General features: G+C 40.6%; 1 protein-coding gene across 6 annotated transcripts in view; it reads left to right on the top strand.

The window, feature by feature from the left end:
- Positions 1-5,121: 5,121 nt before the first annotated feature.
- The window catches only part of TPX2 (TPX2 microtubule nucleation factor), a 59,151-nt gene continuing 45,361 nt past the window's right edge, over positions 5,122-18,911 (top strand). For 2 of the 6 annotated variants that reach the window (XM_045084029.1, XM_045084034.1), the window contains exon 1: positions 5,122-5,223. The gene's annotated coding sequence lies outside the window, so the exon portion shown is untranslated. The other 4 variants (XM_045084030.1, XM_045084031.1, XM_045084033.1 and 1 more) reach the window with 4 other exon arrangements.

Consider the following 18,911-nt stretch of genomic DNA (forward strand, 5'->3'; position numbering starts at 1 on the left):
TGCTTGACTGGGTGGGAACTATGGAAGGCAGAATGGTGTCCCCTTCTCAAGGGATCCTTTTGATGGCTGTCTCCAATGGCTCATACTTGCACCTTCTCCAGGGGAGAATTCTTGGGTGATTGCAGCCACCCAACCTAAAGATGTCTGAGAGTTAGTTGCCATCCAGAGCCAATGGGTGGTTGCTGTCCATTCTCCATGAAGTAGGAAGCCTCCACTGAACTGGAAGGCAAGTACAGATTTTTGGCTGGTGACTACTGGTTTAGATGGTAGAGGGATTGACAGACACAGAGTGAAGGAGCAGATTTGGAAGGGGCAAGGGTAGGAGCTGGTTCTTTCTTTCTCTCTCACTTTAAAAAAATGAGAGTTTGAAGAGCCAGAATAATTTTCTGATCTGCTGGCTCCTTCTCCTTTCTCCTTTGCAGGTTTCTCTCCCCTATCACACTTCCATTATAAAAAATAATAATAATAATAATAAATTCAAATCTCACAAATAATACATGGCTACCTTCTTTTCTAAAACAAAGATAAAACTCACATTATCTATCATTTCTGTCCACAATCCAGTTTAGTTCCTCTCCTCTGAAGTTCCCACACTTGTCAGTTTGTTGTAAATTCTTCCATACCTTTTGTCATATGTGTATATATATATATATACATCTATCTATCTATCTGTTTAGGAGAGGCAATGTAGGGCAGTGGTTAAGGGTTTGGCCTCTGGAGCTGGACTTCCTATGTTCAAGTTCTGGCTCTGTCACATACAAACTGTGTGACCTTTGAGAAGTTGTCTACCCTCTCTGAGCCATAATTTCCTGAATCTATAAAGTGGAAATGATATTACCTCAAAGAGTTATTAGGATAAAATAAGTTATTATATGCAAAGCACTTCAAACAGTGCCTGGCATATGGTAAGTGCCAGATAAGTGCTAGCTGACATTATTCATACACACCCACAGGAAAAGTGGAGTGTTGTTTTGCATATTTTTCAAAACCATAATGCCTTCCTGGGTGCCTGGCTGGCTTAATCTGTGAAGCATGCAACTCCTTTTTTTAAAAAATTTTATTTATTTGACAGGCAGAGATCACAAGTAGGCAGAGAGGCAGGCAGAGAGAGAGAGAGAGAGAGAGGGAAGCAGGCTCCCTGCTGAGCAGAGAGCCCGATATGGGACTCGATCCCAGGACCCCGAGATCACGACCTGAGCCAAAGGCAGTGGCTTAACCCACTGAGCCACACAGGCGTCCAGAGCATGCAACTCTTGATCACGGTGTTTTAAGTTCAAGCTCCGCATTGGGGATAGAGTTTACTTAAATTAAATTAAATTAAACTAAGTAAATAAAAACCATAATGGTTTCATAATGAATTTATATCAATCAGCGATTTGTTTTCTAACCAAAAACATGTCTCAAAGATACTGCCCCATCAGTCCAGATCAGTTGAACTTTTTTGAACTGAATTGATGTTTAATGTTCCATTCTTTAGACAGTTTATTAAAATACCCTCCTACTTATGGATATTTAGGTGGTTTCCAATGTCTCACAACTACAATGCAACAGCCTACTGATTGATTTCCCTTTTTCCATCCCTGTTCTCCTTCCCTCTGCTTTCAGCACAGCAGCCAGAATTTTCCCATTAATAGCAGAGAGCTAATCAATGCTCAACACCCTCCCAGGCCTTCTGCACCTCATTGAGAGTAAAAATCAAAGTCCTCACAATGGCCCAGTTGGTCTTCCAGAATATTTCCTGTATTCTTCTCCTTGTAGTTGATTCAGCCCCTGACTTGCTAGCTATTTCTAAAACATGTCTGCTATGCTCCTACCTTTACATTTGCTGCTCCCTCTGGACACTCTTCCCTCAGCTATCTATATGGCTCACTCATTACCTTCTGGAGGTCTTCGTCCAAATGTCCCTGAACTACCCTACTTAAAATTACAAACCCTCTTCTCACGGATAAGGCCAAAACCGTGATGGCTAAAATTGTGGAAAGAGTGGACCAGATGTGTCGGTTTTTCCTTTCAGCCCTAAAAGGCTGCTTTGGTGATTGCAGACTGCGCAGTCATCCATTCATGAAGAATGGGAACTTGAGCTTCAGCCTAGAATGTGATCAATGCAGAAGGAATGACAGGAGATGAATCCCTTGGGTCAGGCTTACCCATTGGAACGACTTGGGAAGTTCTTGCACATATCCTGGCCAGCAGGCACTGCCTCATTCACTCCCTTACCCACTGGGCACCTTCTGCCTTGTAGGCCCTGGGCATGGCACAACTCTGATGCCCCTGTTTTCTTAATGTAAAGCAAACTAGCTTTACCTCCATCCCCACCCAGGCCTGGCTACCTGGTGGCCCTACAGGTCCCTAGTGTTTGGGTGATGTGTCTGCTGAAATTAAGCGGCCACAGTATAGGCAGTCCCTGGCCTTCCTTTGTCTCTGGGCAGCCCCTGCCTTCCTCCTCTCCTTGCCATCCTCGAGGCTTGGAGACCCAGTGACTTTGCATATATCACCTCCTAATACACTACATTTATTTACCTTGTTTAGAGTCTGTCTTCTCCCATAGAACACCAGGTTCCCAAGAACAGAGATTTTGTCTGTCTTTTCACAATTCTATCCCCGCATTTAGTACAGTGACTGACACATAGTAGGTGCTCAATTCATGCTGTGGTGACTGTGTCTTTGTGCCTCTATGTAAAAGTAGATGGGTGTGCCTCTTGGAACTAAACCTAGAAATAGAAGTCCTAGGTCACAGAGCATATGTGTTTGACATTTTAATAGATGTTGCTAATTTGCCCTCTAAAGTAGGCAAACCCATTTGTTCTCCTACCCTACAAATCCTTGATATCATTAAAATTTTAATTTGGGGCAATCTGGTGGGTGAACATGGTACCTTCTTGTTTAAATTTAATATAAATTGAATTTAAATTTCAGTATTACTAGTTGAGGCCAATGACCTTTGCATGTCTTTTTAAATTTTTTTTTTTTTGAAGATCTAATTGGCTTTATTAAGGGATTCCTGAATGGGGCAGTATCCCGTCTAGCAAGTAGAAGGGAGTTCCCATTTGCATTATCTTTAATGGCCAATTTTGCTTCTTCTTCTAAGAACTAACTATTTTCCCCATTTCTTCCCCCCCCCAGTTTTTGTCCTTTTCTTACTGATTTATTGACTTTTTTTTGTTTATTTATATATTGGGTTCTAATTCTTTGCTATATGTGTTGGAAATATTAAAAATTTCCTATCCCAACATTATAAACATAGTCTTTTAAAATTTCAAAAATTTTGATATTTTTTCCCCTATCTTTAAGTTTTTTTTTTTTTTAATATTTTATTTGTCAGAGATAATACACACAAGCAGGGAGAGCAGCAGGCAGAGGGAGAAGCAGGCTTCCTCTGAGCAAGAAGCCTTATGTGGGACTCCATCCCAGGACTCTAGGATCATGACCTGAGCCCAAAGGCAGGCACTTAATTGACTGAGCCACCCAGGCATCCCCTACCTTCAGGGTTTTAATTCAACTGAATTTTGTTTTTGTAAATGGTATGGGATAAATATCTAATATATTTTCCCCCAATGAAAAGCAAATGTCGTACCTTCATTTTTTGTTTGTTTCCATCTTATTTGAAATTCTAGTCAGCATTTACTAAATTCAGATACACATGGGTCTGTTTTGGGACTCTTAAACTTTTCTACCAGTCTTTCTTTGTTGTTTAAAAAAAAAATTCCTATGGCAATATCCTGGTTAAAAAAAACTTTGCGGAAAACTTCACAAACATATATGAACATATGTGTGTGTATATGTGTGTGTGTGTGTGTGTGTGTGTGTGTGTCATGAACCTGTCATTCAGTTTCAACTTATCAATTTGTGGCTAATCTTACTTCATCAATATTCCCCACCTACATTCCTCCCTGCACTTTCCCGATTATTCTGAAGCAAATTCTAGAGTCATTTTATCCCCACCATTTATATATGTATCTCTAAAAATAGGAAGGAGTATTAAAACAAAAACAAAACTACTCTTGCTGTTTATGTTTTGAAGAAATGAGATGTGTTGTTCTGTAGAGTTTTCCTGTCTGGATTTTGCTGATTGTATCCCCATGGGATCACTTAACTATACTTTAAAAATTACGATAATTTAAAAATATGTTAATGCCCATGAGAGCTGGTATGGCAATCACCCACCTCCCCCATTACTTTTCAAAATTCAGATGCCACATCTTGTGCTTTCCTCTTCTATATAAATTTTAGAATCAGTTTGGCAAGTTCCATGACAAAACCTATTGCGAATTTCATTGGAATTGCCTTGAGCTCTTCATATGGAAAATCAACCGCTTTACAATATTGGATCTCCCCATTCTTTAATAAAGTATATAATCTCCTTTACTTGTTTTTGTAGTTATATAACCAAGTTTCACAGTTTTTAATTTTCAGATAAAGATCTTAGGCTTATTTTCTACAAGGCAATCTTTTCTGCCTTGTAGCTGCTATTATTTTCTGACTGATTATTGATGATGTATAGGACCAGACATCCTTAATTCAAATTCCACCGCCTCCATTTTACTGATTTTAGACAATTCACTCAACTTCTCTGATCTTTTGTTTTTCTTTTTAAAGTAGGATGATAAAGAAAGGGACGTAAATGGAATTGAAAGGGAAGGAGCACCCAATTATAAACCGCGGCTTTATATCAGGGCATGGGCTCAATAAAGACTTGGAGAGACTCCTTCACAGTTGGGAGAGAAGCTGAGGGCGAGTCTATGCTGTATACAGGGGAGTCTATATTAAAACGAATGGAATTCTTATGAACATTTCAAGGCACCATGCACTACTATAGGAAGAATCATAAATTTTCTTTCATGAAAGTATTTCGGAGGTCCAGTCGCGCGCCGTTCTGTTACCTGAAGCGACTTCTTATCTCTTCAGTTGGTACCACCTCTCCCGAATAATCTGGAGTCGAGGGTTCTGGGCTTTGTAGTAATTTCCTCATTAGATTTGTTCCAAATGGTTCACGCAGCTGCATGAGACTACATTTCCCAGGAGCCTCCCGGGCCGGTTGTTTGCTAGTCCCTCATCCTGTCTTCCGGCGTCCTTGTGATCCTCTGGGCCAATCGGGAGGCTAAGGATTGCCGGTTCCCGCACTCTGATTGGTGCATTCGACTAGAGAGCCTGGGTTCAAATTTTCAACGGTACTGAATGAAGTCCCGCGTCGGATCTTCCGGACGCTCGGTTGTCAGAGCTGAGGTGAGGTGAGCTTTGGAGAGAAACGGGGACCAGCTGGGGTGCGGCCTGCCGTTTCCCTGATTTTCGAAAGGCTGGAGGCCGCCAAACCCGGAGCGCCTCCAAGCGCCTCTTGCCCCGGGCTTCAGAGGCGGTCGAATTGTGTGGGCGCCGCCCTGGCCAGGCGGGAAGGTAGTCGGGCTTCGGACGACCCTTCTCTTGGTGGCACAGGATTTTCCAGCGAAGTGTGTCCCGACCGAGACTAGCGGGCTGCATCTGGAGGTAGAGGCCGTGGCCGGCCCTGGGAAATACGGGGAAGTAGCGGTTGTGGGAGGCTGTAAGCTAGTAATGGTAACGACCATTGTTACCACGCACAAATGAAATAAGCTTTCACTTGGATTACGCACTCTGCGTGCGTTTTCTCACTTAATTGTCCCACGAAGCCAATGAAGCAGGTCCTATTCTTAGTCCCACTTTTTAGAGGAGGAAACTGAGGCCCACAATCCAGATTTCAAGAAATGGATGAAACCGTAGCCCCGCCCTCAAGAAGGGTGGCTTTGGTGGAGGAAAACAGATGTGGTCACAAGACGACTACATTTAAAAACTATTGTGTAAGAATAGGAAGGTAATTGCGGGAATTTCGTTCCAATTGGAGTTGTCTTTTTGTTTGGGATTTAAAATTCATCCTGTTTTATCTAGATCTGCAACGAATAACTAGGTATCACTGCCTTTCTAATTTCCTGTCCTAGAACATTTGTAGACTGAAGAGGAAAGGACAAGGGTGAACCAGACTATAATATGGTAGGACTGTTCTGCCCCCTTTCCCTTGATGTGTGGTGTCTTTGTCTCGCATACAGTTTTCCCATAGTTAAATCCGAAGGGCTTGCCCCAATCAGCCCTACTTAGAACCAGACAGCATTGAGGACTCTGCTGATTTTGCTCGGAAGTCATTTATGTACTCCTAGGTTCATTCAGCTTTACCTTCTCTTGACATCCTAAGGCCTTTCTTATCTTATCCTTATTTCATCAGGATTTGAATTATTGACTGCTATAATAAGGATATTCTTGGGTTGTGGTCTCAACGTATCCTACCCCCTGTCAAGCCACCCCTATATCACCCTTGGTGGTTTTGGAGTATCACTGTTAGGTGTGTTAGCTCAGTATTAAGTTGCCACTCTCAGGATAAAAATTTCTGTGGCTCCCAGTGCACTTAGCTAATTAATTGATTTTTGAGGGTGTACTGTGTGCTCAGATTGATGTTAGATACTCTGGATATTCAGATGTATGATGTTCTCATGGGTTTTCTGGTATGCTTGAGGACAGAAGACTGATTCAAATTCACAAGTGACTATCTGAACAAGAAATGACAGCATTGGAGTACTGTAGTGTTATGTATTGTAGGTGCCGGCAAGGTAGAGGTGAGGGCAATCAGTGAGGCTTAAGACAGGCAAGGATGTCTTTGTGAAGCAGATGGGACCCCATCTGGCTCTTGATAAGCAGAGTTTGGTTAGATAAGAACTAGAACAGTCTTGGGCGCCTGGGTGGTTCAGTGGGTTAAGCCGCTGCCTTCGGCTCAGGTCATGATCTCAGAGTCCTGGGATCGAGTCCCGCATCGGGCTCTCTGCTCAGCGGGGAGCCTGCTTCCTCCTCTCTCTGCCTGCCTCTCCATCTACTTGTGATTTCTCTCTGTCAAATAAATAAATAAAATCTTAAAAAAAAAAAAAGAACTAGAACAGTCTTGGTGCAGAGAAATTGCCCACTTACTATCTGCTGAATTGGATAGGCAGGAGGGCATTATCTAAATTGACTACAAAATTGCAGGTATGAAAAACTGGATGTATTCAACTAGGTTGATAAATTTGTTTAGACTTTTGGGGCGCCTAGGTGACTCAGTCAGTTAAGGGTCTGCCTTCGGCTCAGGTTGTGATCCCAGGGTTCTGGGATCCTGTCCCACATCAGGCTCCGTGCTCATCAGGCTCATCAGGCTCCCTCTCCCTATGCTGCTTCCACTCTCTGACTCTCTCTGTCAAATAAATGAATGCAATCTTTAAAAAACAACTTTATAACTTTTAATAAAATAGGGTGATTTTGGCCAGCCTTATGCTTATGTCTGTATATTCCAAGCTTAATAAAATAAACTTATCCTACATTTGCAATTAGGCTTCTCCACGAGACAGGATTATGTGAGAAAGTCCTTCATTTTTTGTTTAGGTGCCAGATGTTCAAAGTTCTTCCATATTACTTACGTATTTTTTTCTTCAGCCTTACCTGGGTCTCTTCCCTCATTCTTTTTGAATTGCTGGGGAAGGAAAGAAAAAGGAGAGCTCTAAATGCCCTTTGGCAAACTGAATTGTCTTTGCAATGAGTAAAGTTAGGAAATAGAATTGACTACTAGGAGACTGAACAGCCCAAACAATTCTATGAATAGGTCTGTATTTGAGACAGAGATCTAGAGATCAGCGGTTGGAGGTACTTGGTGCAAAAAGAATGGATAGCTGGAGGGGGGTTTCTGGTTATGTTCATTTGCATAGAGAGATTTGATTGGGAGGAAATTACTGATTAGTGGGAAAGGAGCTTACTTTGGAAATGTTTAAAAAATACTATTAAAAAAGATAATAAAAGTTTTTTTTCTTTCCATATTACAAGTGTGCCTACTATCAGTCCTGATGTTTGAATAACACAGAAGTGTACACTATTACCCTTGGTGTCAGTGTTCCTAAATTGCGAATTTGGAAAGTTAGTTTTAAAAGTGTGAGTATATAGGGCGCCTGGGTGGCTCAGTGGGTTGAGCCGCTGCCTTCGGCTCAGGTCATGATCTCGGGGTCCCGGAATCGAGTCCCGCATCGGGCTCTCTGCTCAGCGGGGAGCCTGCTTCCTCCTCTCTCTCTCTCTGCCTGACTCTCGGCCTACTTGTGATCTCTGTCTGTCAAATAAATAAATAAAATATTAAAAAAAAAAAAAAATAAAAAAATAAAAGTGTGAGTATATAATATTAAAGACACCACGAGACAGCAATGTATACTCAAAACGTAAGCTGAAACAACAATTAACTTTAGGGTAGATTTATACTATTCATTTATTTATTTAAGATTTTATCCATTTATTTGACACAGAGAGAGAGAGACACACATACAGAGAAAAAGACACAGCGAGAGAGGTAATACAAGCAGAGGGAGTGGGAGAGAGAAAAGCAGGCTTCCCCAGGCAGGGAGCCTGAAGCTTGATCTCAGGACTCTGGGATCATGACCTGAGCTGAAGGCAGACGCTTAACCACTGAGCCACCCAGGTGCCCCAGATTTATGCTATTTAGACCTTAGCTCCTAGAGGCACTCTTTGGTTTTGAGAGGGGTAATCTTTGGTGTTTTATAGCCTTTTCCTAGTCTCTGTTAACCATTTTTACTACAGAGAACATGAACCTGTTCTATCACTTTTCTGTTTCTTCTAGGTTCTTTTTTAAAAAATTAATTAATTTTTATTTTTTAAAGAATTTTTTTAAGGTTTTATTTATTCATTTAACAGAGAGGGAGAATACAAACAGGGAGACCAGCAAGCAGAGTGGGAGGGAGAAGCAAGCTCTCTGCTGAACCAGGAGCTGCATGTAGGACTTGATCCCAGGACCCTGGGATAACCACTTGAGCCAAAGGCAGCCGCTTAACAAACTGAGCCACCGAGTGTGCTATCCAGGTTCTTGATAAAAAGTACTTGTTAGACTTCAGCATTTCACAACGCAGAGTACTAACCACTATACGATCACGGCCAGACTTCAGCATTTCAGAAGAGATGTGAAAAGTATATTGCAACTCTGAATCAAGCCCGTAGGCAGGTGGACTGACGGATTAAACCACAGGTAAGGCGGTGTCCAAAGTGAGTTACATTAAAAAGGGATAAGAGGAACATTAATAATTACAATCAAAAATGTTTAATATATCTTCAAAAATAACATACTTTGGAAGAAAATTTATTTAATATGAAAAAGCAAAAGAAAGAACTATCCCTCACTATCGTACTTCTCAGATAAACTATTGCTAACATTTTGATAGATTTCTTTCCAAATTTTTCTGTGCCCATATTTGGTTTTAAAAAGTCCTACACTAGGGGCGCCTGGGTGGCTCAGTGGGTTAAGCCGCTGCCTTCGGCTCAGGTCATGATCTCAGAGTCCTGGGATCGAGTCCCACATCGGGCTCTCTGCTCAGCGGAGAGCCTGCTTCCCTCTCTCTCTCTCTGCCTGCCTCTCCATCTACTTGTGATTTCTCTCTGTCAAATAAATAAATAAAATCTTTAAAATAAATAAATAAATAAATAAATAAATAGTCCTACACTAAAAATTTTCATTATATTTTTCAATATAATAATTAGGTTATGAGCATTTTTTCATTTCGTTAAAATTTGCTACAACATTTTAAGATTTTTTTTGTCAGAGCGAGAGAATGAGAGAGCGTACACAAGCAGGGGGAGCAGCAGGCAGAGGGAAAAGCAGACTCTCTGCTGAGCAAGGAGCTCGGATGCAGGACCTATCCCAAGACCCTGGGATCATGACCTGAGCGGAAGGCAGATGCTTAACCAGCTGAGCCACCCAAGCATCCCTCTACAACATAATTTTAATAGCTATGTGGTATTCCATTATATGGTTCTGCCACAGTATTTTATGCAGTGAAATCATTGGTCAAAGATTGCATATTTATTTATTTATTTATTTAACAGACAGAGATCACAAGTAGGCAGAGAGGTAGGCAGAGAGAGAGGAGGAAGCAGACTCTCTGCTCAGCCTGATGAGGGGCTCGATCCTAGGACCCTGGGATCATGACCTGAGCTAAAGGCAGAGGCTTTAACCCAGTGAGTCACCCAGGTGCCCCGAATGCATATATATATTTTTAAGATTGAATTTATTTATTTAACATAAATAGATTATGTCAAAATGTCAAAATTTATTTGACAGATAGATCACAAGTAGGCAGAGAGGCAGGCAGAGAGAGGAAGGGAAGCAGGCTCCCTGCTGAGCAGAGAGCCCTATGTGGGGCTCGATACCAGGACCCTGGGACCACGACCTGAGCCGAAGGCAGAGGCTTTAACCCACTGAGCCACCCAGGTGCCCCCTGAATGCATATTTTTAAGACACGGGTACATAACACCAAATTGCCTCATAAGAAAATAATGCTGATTTACATACCCACTTAATAGTGTATATTTTACACAGGCATAAATTTATATTTTAAAAGTATGTGATACAGTCACATGGTACAAAACTCAAAATAGTATAAAAAGTTTTATAGTTAAAAATCTTACAGCCTTGTCACTGACACTTGCTGGCATCCCGTAAGCAATTGCTTTCTGAGATTCTTGGGTACCTGTGTATCTACATCCCAAGAGGGATACCTTTTGTGTTTTTCTTTTTGGTTTGTTTTTTAAAGATTTTATTTATTTATTTGAGATGGTGAGAGAGGGAACACAGTATGGGGAGTGGGAGAGGGAGAAGCAGGTTTCCTGCTGATCAGGGAACCTGATGCGGGGGTCAATCCTAGGACCTGGGCATCACGACCTGAGCCGAAGGCAGACGCTTAACAACTGAGCCACCCAGGTGCCCTGCAAGAAGGATACCTTTTGAAGGATGTAAAAATCTCCTTAAGACTGTGTGATTGAGATTTCACTAGGAATGTATGCAGCCCCACTATCAACCCTTAAAAACTCTTTGGCTTCTTACTATTGAAACAGCAGAACACTTTGATATTCTGCAGAGATTTCCTAATATTCTTCAAAGATTTCCTTTTAGTATTCTACTTTGTGTCCTTATTTGGCTTGAAGGTAAATGGCATCATTGATTTTTATCCAGGTTTTATTAGTTGTTTAAGAGTAGGTTAGGGTTTGTAGAATTGTACAGATAAGTTAAATAAAGCAGAACTGAGTTCGTAAGCCATAACTCAAAAGTTTGGGAGAGAAATGATAAAAAGTATATGTGCTTGAGGTTTCTGGACAGTGATGAATTACAACAAGTGTCCATGTGTCCTGTGCTGACTTCTCAGTGCTTGGACAGTGAAGGATTGTCATTGGATTTTAAATTGACCCAATTTTGGAAGCTTCATGCATCTGTTTCTGTAAACAGATCCAATTTCAACATAGAAGTTAGCAAACATAAATGTGGAAACACAAAGTCCATTAACTTCCTTTAGACTTAGTTTGTGGCTTTGATTAACAGTTGAAATTGCATGCTGGATTATGTTGCCATTTACTGACTCCTGCTAATCCCTTATGTACAAAAAAAATGTAGGTGTTTTTTCGCTGCGTAAGATGAAAATAACTCTATTTAACTTGTGGTACGGTAACAGGATCTCTTATCCCTTGTGAAAGTAGGAGAGGGTGTGCCTGGGAAAATGGCACCATTTGGGATGGGACCATTTAACTAATAGACTTCTAATGAAGTCTTGACTTACTTTTACTCTATTATATTACCAGTTGTTTAACTCATGATTTTTCTTCCAGTAGAAATAGGTACAGTGCAGCTCACAAAGTGGATAGTGAAGTGCTTGAGAGCATTTGTCACACCAAAGTCTTTGTTTTGTTTAGGAGCTGCTAGCTGCTATGTCAACCTTGCTTAGAATGCACCCTTTTGCAGATTTCCCCCACTTCCTCTGAATCTGCATCTTTTGATTTATAGAGGTTGTCAAGTCTAGTTATTTTGGGTTTGAGAGTGAAGAGGAATAGGACGTGATGGAGGTTAATTTCTAATGAATGTGGAAACAAGTTGCATTGCTTCTTTTGCAATCTTTCTCAATTATGTGCTTCTCCCACATTTGTTTCCCATTTCCATTTATCTCTTTCCTTAGAAAAAGTCAGTATGCATCCTTAGCTTGTAGAACTCTGCAGGATTGTCTGTATCTTTTTGTTGCTGTGTTCTTTGTGCATATCTTTTCTCCTTTTTAAAAAAATTTTTGACAAGTATAGTTGACACACAATGCTACATTAGTTTCAGTTTACAACAGTGATTCAACATCTCTGTAGCTTATGCTATGCTCACCACTGTCTATTTTTTTTTTTTAAGATTTTTAAATTTATTTCTTTGACAGAGATCACAAGTAGGCAGAGAGGCAGGCAGAAATAGAGGGGGAAGCAGGCTCCCTGCTGAGCAGAGAGCCTGATGTGGGACCCTGGGACCATGACCTGAGCTGAAGGCAGAGGCTTAACCCACTGAGCCACCCAGGTGCCCCCACTGTCTGTATTTTTAAGCATCACTTCCACCAGCTCTCCTCCTCTGGACTTCCACAGTGATCTTGGTTTTTTTTCCCCTTTTTAGCAAAGATCACCCTGTATCACAATTGTCTGTAGTCTCCACTCAAATATGAATTTAAGATTTTATTTATTCATTTGAGAGACAAAGATCACAAGTAGGCAGAGAGGCAGGCAGAGAGAGAGGAAGGGAAGCAAGCTTCCCACAAGCAGAGAGCTCGACTCGGGGCCGGATCCCAGGACCCTGAGATCATGACCTGAGCGGAAGGCGAGGCTTTAACCTACTGAGCCACCCAGGCGCCCCTCAAATATGAGTTTCTTAAGGGAAGAGATTACATATATCCTTTTATTTATTTATTTTTAAAAAATGATATTTATTTGACAGACAGCAAGTGAGGGGACACAAGCAAGGGGAGTGGGAGAGGGAGAAGCAAACCACTCTGAGCAGGGAGCCTGATGTGGGGCTTAATCCTGGGATGCTGGGATCATGACCTGAACTGAAGGTAGATGCTTAATGACTGAGTGACCCAGGAGCCCCTATATGTATTCTTTTAGTCTTTGTTCTCTGGAAACAAAAATGAGCTGTATGATACGATGATGGCTTTTAATAGGCAGTTCTAAAAGGAACCTAAGTAGTTCATAATATGGGAGAGCCTTTTTCCTCAGTTCTGTTGTAGGATTATTGGTCTGAAAGAGCTATTTCTTCACTCAGAATATTTCTAGTTTTGCAGGAGTCTAGAGCTGTGGTGGATTTAGATAATTTTGAAATGTGAAACTGGTTCTCTTGCTTGGCAGTCTTATTTGTTTGGGGGAATGTGGTTGACGCATGTGCCTTTTTTCTTTCCTTTTTTTTTTCAGTGAGACCTGTTGACAGAAATTCAATCTTGATTAAGGGGTGCAGGAAGGTATCCAGTTCCCATCATGCCTGGGGCTCTCTCATTTAAACAGTTGGCCCAGGCCCTGGGCTGTTCCTTTTCCCACCAGGCCTTGTGCTTTTTTAATTTTTGAAGGTTTCACATCTTAATTTTATTATTTGTGGGAGAAGCAGCTTGGTGAAACCGGCATAACCCAGTAGTTACTTTTGGTTTTGTTCATGTACTTGTGCTGTCACCTTTTATTGAAGAGTCAGACTTCTCAGTATATATACATTTTGTTTACTTGTTCCCTTTTTAGTAGGGTTGGTAGGGATGATCTCCTGAGTTGCTCATACTAGACCAAAAGATAGCTTAAAAGAAGCTTTTTAGGGGCACCTGGGTGGCTCAGTGGGTTAAAGCCTCTGCCTTCAGCTCAGGTCATGATCTCCGGGTCCTGGGCTCTGCTCAGTGGGGAGCCTGCTCCCCCCCCCAACCCCCGCCTGCCTCTCTGCCTACTTGTGATCTTTGTCTCAAATGAATAAATAAAATCTTTTTAAAAAAAAAAAAAGCTTTTTAAAAAAGAAGTAATGTTAGAAAAATAGTATTTTGGTTTTAAAGTTTTAGCTAAATAAAGATTAGGCATATTTAAGTTTGCGCCCCTTGCCTTTTGACCCCCATCAATCAAATGCACTCTTAGACCTCAAAAGATATCCCTTCATCTGATTAAATACCCTCCTCTTTGTCTCTTTTACTCTAGAATATCCACTGAGAGGTTCAGACTAACTTCCATCTTATGCAAAGGAAAAACTTTATATGCAAGAATACAAACTAAGAAAAAGAGAAATTAAGGGGTGGTGTTTTACTTAGGGGATGATTCAGCTCAGAGCTTTCCCAGTGTATTTAGAATAGGATTCTTAATTTACCAGTATTCTTTTGTGAACAGTTTTTCAGGAATACTTATAGTTATATGTAAAGCAGAGTTAATATTTGCATTTGTCTGACAGATTAGTATGATTCGGTTACATACTTCATCTTTGAAGTAATGTTTTAGGAAAAATCTGTTCATTATAGCAACTCTAGATTTTTGGAATCTCACAGATCTGGTCTTAAAACTCAACACAGCTACATACTAGTTGGTAATCTTGGAGTAGGTTAATTACTGTGAACCTGTTTCCTTATTTGTAAAATGGTGATGATGATATCTACCTTGTATATTGTTGATGAAGTTTCAATGAGATGATTTATATCCAGTGCCTGGCACAGTGCTTGGCCTATAGTAAACAGTATTTGGAAGTTATTATCTACAAATGGTTTTATGCCTTGTTCCTTAACATTTCCTATTGAGCTACATAAATATCTATCTTTTAAATAAATATGAGAGTAAATAAATAAAAACAAACAAATAGATACATAAAAATACATACACACAAAGAGTTGTGCCTGACTGGCTCAGTTGATAGAGCACATGGCTCCTGATCTTGGGGTTGTGAATTTGAGCCACGTGTTGGGCACAGAGATTATCTAAAGAAAAAAATCAGTAAATATGAGAGGTAGTAGATCTGAGTTCAAAGGCTGGCTCTGCTACTTCATAGCTGTGTGGCCATGAATAAGTAAGTAGTATAAGTCTCTCCTTGCCTCAGTTTTCTTACCTGTAAAATGAAGATAATAATAGTACTTAAACTTCACAGGATTATTGGAGGATTTAGTTAATTAATATATGTAAAACGCTGTGGAAACAGTGTCTGGCATGCCATAAGTACTCAATAATTAATAACTATTATTATTTTTAACCTTTTTTGAAGTTTATATACTTTTTATTAAGTCAATACCCAGGAGCATATTTTTTTTTTAAGATTTTTTATTTATTCATTTGACAGACAGAGATCACAAGTAGGCAGAGAGGCGAGCAGAGAGAGAGAGGAGGATCAGGCTCCCTGCAGAGCAGAGAGCTCGATTTGGGGCTCGATCCCAGAATCCTGGGATCATGACCTGAGCTGAAGGCAGAGGCTTTAACCCACTGAGCCACCCAGGCGCCCCATCTAGGAGCATTTTGTTTTTATACAGAGACAATTAAAAAAAGAAAGGATGGATAACATTTGGATAAGTGAAGTTAGTAGCCAATTTATAGACCACATAAATGGGAAACGTTATTTCCAAAAATCAAGAGGTTTAGCAATTATTGCTGGATTACCAAAAGTACTTAATTAATAAAAAATTCCAGAAAGCCCAGTGACTTATGGACTGTATACATCAATTTAGGGGGAAATAAATACTGCTTAACTAGTTCTTTAAACTGAAAAGGTATATACATTTATAAAACATTCAAAGAGTATAAAAGTTCATATAGTGAAAAATCTTCCTCTGATCCAGAACTCCTAGCTCTCTTCTCAGACCCAAATACTGTTAACACTTTTATGTCTCCTTACACAATAGTCTTATGTGTGAACAAAGGTATATATGAGTCCCTCTGCTTCTTTTTAACATGAATAAGAGTATGCACTTTAATGTTTTGCTTTTCTTAATAGCTCTTGGAGCTCACTGTGTACACATATCATCACATATGCAAAGTTACCTAATATTAAAGTTACTTAATAGGGGTGCCTGGGTGGCTCAGTGGGTTAAAGCCTCTGCCTTCGGCTTGGGTCATGGTCCCGGGGTCCTGGGATGGAGCCCTTTGTCGGGCTCTCTGCTTGGTGGGAACCCTGCTTCCTACTCTCTCTCTGCCTGCTTCCCTGCCTACTTGTGATCCCTGTCTGTCAAATAAATAAATAAAATCGTTAAAAAAAAGATAAAGTTACTTAATATTTTATTATATGATTGTGCCTTAATTTATTCAACCAATCTTCTATTGGTGGAACTTTGGTTTTTAGTTTTTTGGCTTTTATGAACAATACTATAGTATGTTTACATTTGGCAAGCTCTGTCAAAAAGAAAAATACAGTTGTCCTCCAAAGAGCGTAGCTGTTTAGCTCCATAATTAAAAAAAGAAAGAAGAATGTGAGGGTTAAATTTGAATACTTTCCAGGTAGTTTTCAGTAGCATGCTTTGGTGGAAGTCATGATTTTTAGGAAGCTAATTAGGGTTGTTGCATATTACATTCCTGCCTCTTCCCTCCCCCAACTTTGGTAGTCTTCATTACATTCCTGCCTGGGAAGGGTTCCCAGTGACCTGGGTTAGGCATTAAGATCATGGGAATCCAAGATTTTCCCATGTCTTCCAGCATGTTTGTTCACAAGAACAGGAAAACTTACTCCTTGCAGCAGGGGAATTTTAACCACTGTCAGTCACTGGGGAATCTTTCAGTGAGGGTCCTTTGAATACAAATGTGGTCAAGGAGAGGAGAGGTATCAGGTCTAAAGGCAGTGATGATACTGTAAGAACAGTAATGTATTTTATAGCACTCGAAATGCTTTCTCGTTTGTTTATGGGAAGTAGGTAGGTAGAAAGGTGGAGTGACTTGCCTTTGTCGTATGTATCTAGAAAATGCCAGAGACAGGTCTAGAATTCCGGACTTCTATGTTAGTTGGGATTGTTTTGGGCTATAAATGACAGAAAATGTGACTATAATGACTTATACAAAAAGTATTATTGTCTGGAGGTTAGGTGGTTGCTGATATTTGATCAGTGGTCAGGTCAGTGGCTCAGCAATGTCAGGTCCAGTGTTATTTACTTGGCCATCCACTTGTTTTCATGAGCTGCTATATCTCTAGCCATTGCATTTGCAAGAAGAAAGGTGAAGGAAGAGGGCAGGAACAAGGCTGTGGTTGTATGAGCAAAGTAAGTTTTCCTGCGAATCCCTCAGCAAATTCCTGCTTTGTTCTCATTGGCCAGAACTGTCCATGGCCATTCCAAGCCTGGAAAGTAGTGATCAAGGTGGTGACTTTCATTATAATGGTAGGTACTTCCTACTATTTAGATGATGCTCAAAGAAAAATATTTAATCATAGCTTAAGCTATATTAATTTCTAATTCTCTTTATACTTATAGCTTATGCAGTGTAATTTAAGTATTTTTAAAAGTTGAATGAAAGTTTATTTTTTGTTTTATTTATATTTTTTAAAAACATTTTTTAAAAAGATTTTATTTATTTATTTATTTGACAGAGACAGTGAGAGAGATCACAAGCAGGGGGAGCAGCAGAGGGAGAGGAAGAAGCAGGCTCTCCACTGAGCAGGGGGCCTGATATGGGGCTTGATCCCATGACCTTGGGATTATGACCTAAGCCAAAGGCAGATGCTTAGCCAACTGAGCCACCCAGGCACCCCTAAAACCTTTTTTTTAAAGATTTTATCCCCCTCCCCTCCAGCAACACTCAGTTTGTTTCCTATGATTAAGGGTCTCTTGGGGCGCCTGGGTGGCTCAGTGGGTTAAGCTGCTGCGTTCGGCTCAGGTCATGATCTCAGGGTCCTGGGATTGAGTCCCACATCGGGCTCTCTGCTCAGCAGGGAGCCTGCTTCCCTTCCTCTCTCTCTGCCTGCCTCTCTGCCTACTTGTGATCTCTCTCTCTCTCTCTCTCTGTCAAATAAATAAATAAATAAATCTTTAAAAAAAAAAAAAGGGTCTCTTATGGTTTGTCTCCCTCTCTGGTTTCATCTTGTTTTATTTTTTCCTCTCTTCCCCTATGATCCTCTGTTGTTGTTGCTGTTGTTGTTTTTCCAAAGATTTTATTTATTTGACATAGAGAGACATCACAAGCAGGCAGAGCAGCAGGCAGAGGGAGAGGGGGAAGCAGGCTCCCTACTGAGCAGAGAGCCCAACATGGGACTTGATCCCAGGACCCTGAGATAATGACCTGAGCCAAAGGCAGAGGCTTTAACCCACTGATCCACCCACTCTGTTTTGTTTCTTAAATTCCACTTATTAGTGAAATCATATGATAATTATCTTTCTCTGATTGACTTATTTTGTTTAGCATGATGTAATTTAAATATTACATACCATCTTATTTATTGGGTGTGCCAGGACCTTAGCTCCTATCTAGATTTAAGTTCCTTTGTATCTGAGACTATATCTACTTTGTATGAGACAGAGTCTTATCCTTGGGTATTAGTGAGAAAGGAGCTCCAGTATCGTCAAGCCCGTATCTTCAGGCCCCTGGCGAGTGTATAGTAAGAGTGGACTGCTAACAAATAGCTTATTGAGTTAAATTGAACAATGAAAGTAGAAATAGGGGAAAGTGAAAAATTTAGAATGAGAATAATAAGGACTCCTCTATTCAGGGCAAAAGACAATGGAGAGGGACGCCTGGGTGGCTCAGTTGGTTAAGCAGCTGCCTTCGGCTCAGGTCATGATCCCAGCGTCCTGGGATCGAGTCCCATATCGGGCTCCTTGCTCCGCAGGGAGCCTGCTTCTCTGTCTGACTCTGCCTTCCACTCTGTCTGCCTGTGCTCGCTCTCGCTCGCTCTCTCTGACAAATAAATAAAATCTTTAAAAAAAAAAAAAAGACAATGGAGAATGGATCTACTAGGAAATACATTACTATTATGCAGTTAAAGGCCTTATGTTAATATGCTTCTCTAATTCACAGGGTGAGAGGGCAGAATCAAATGTGGAAAGAACATTGTAAAGGAGTTAGGAGCCTCTGTTCTAGATCTACTTCTGCCATTATAAAACTGTGATATTGGGCAAGTCATTTCTCTC

The sequence above is a fragment of the Mustela putorius genome, unplaced genomic scaffold (assembly GCF_011764305.1).
Source record: "Mustela putorius furo isolate JIRA1106 unplaced genomic scaffold, ASM1176430v1.1 tig00000743_pilon_pilon_pilon, whole genome shotgun sequence".
Classification (NCBI taxonomy): Eukaryota; Metazoa; Chordata; class Mammalia; order Carnivora; family Mustelidae; genus Mustela; species Mustela putorius.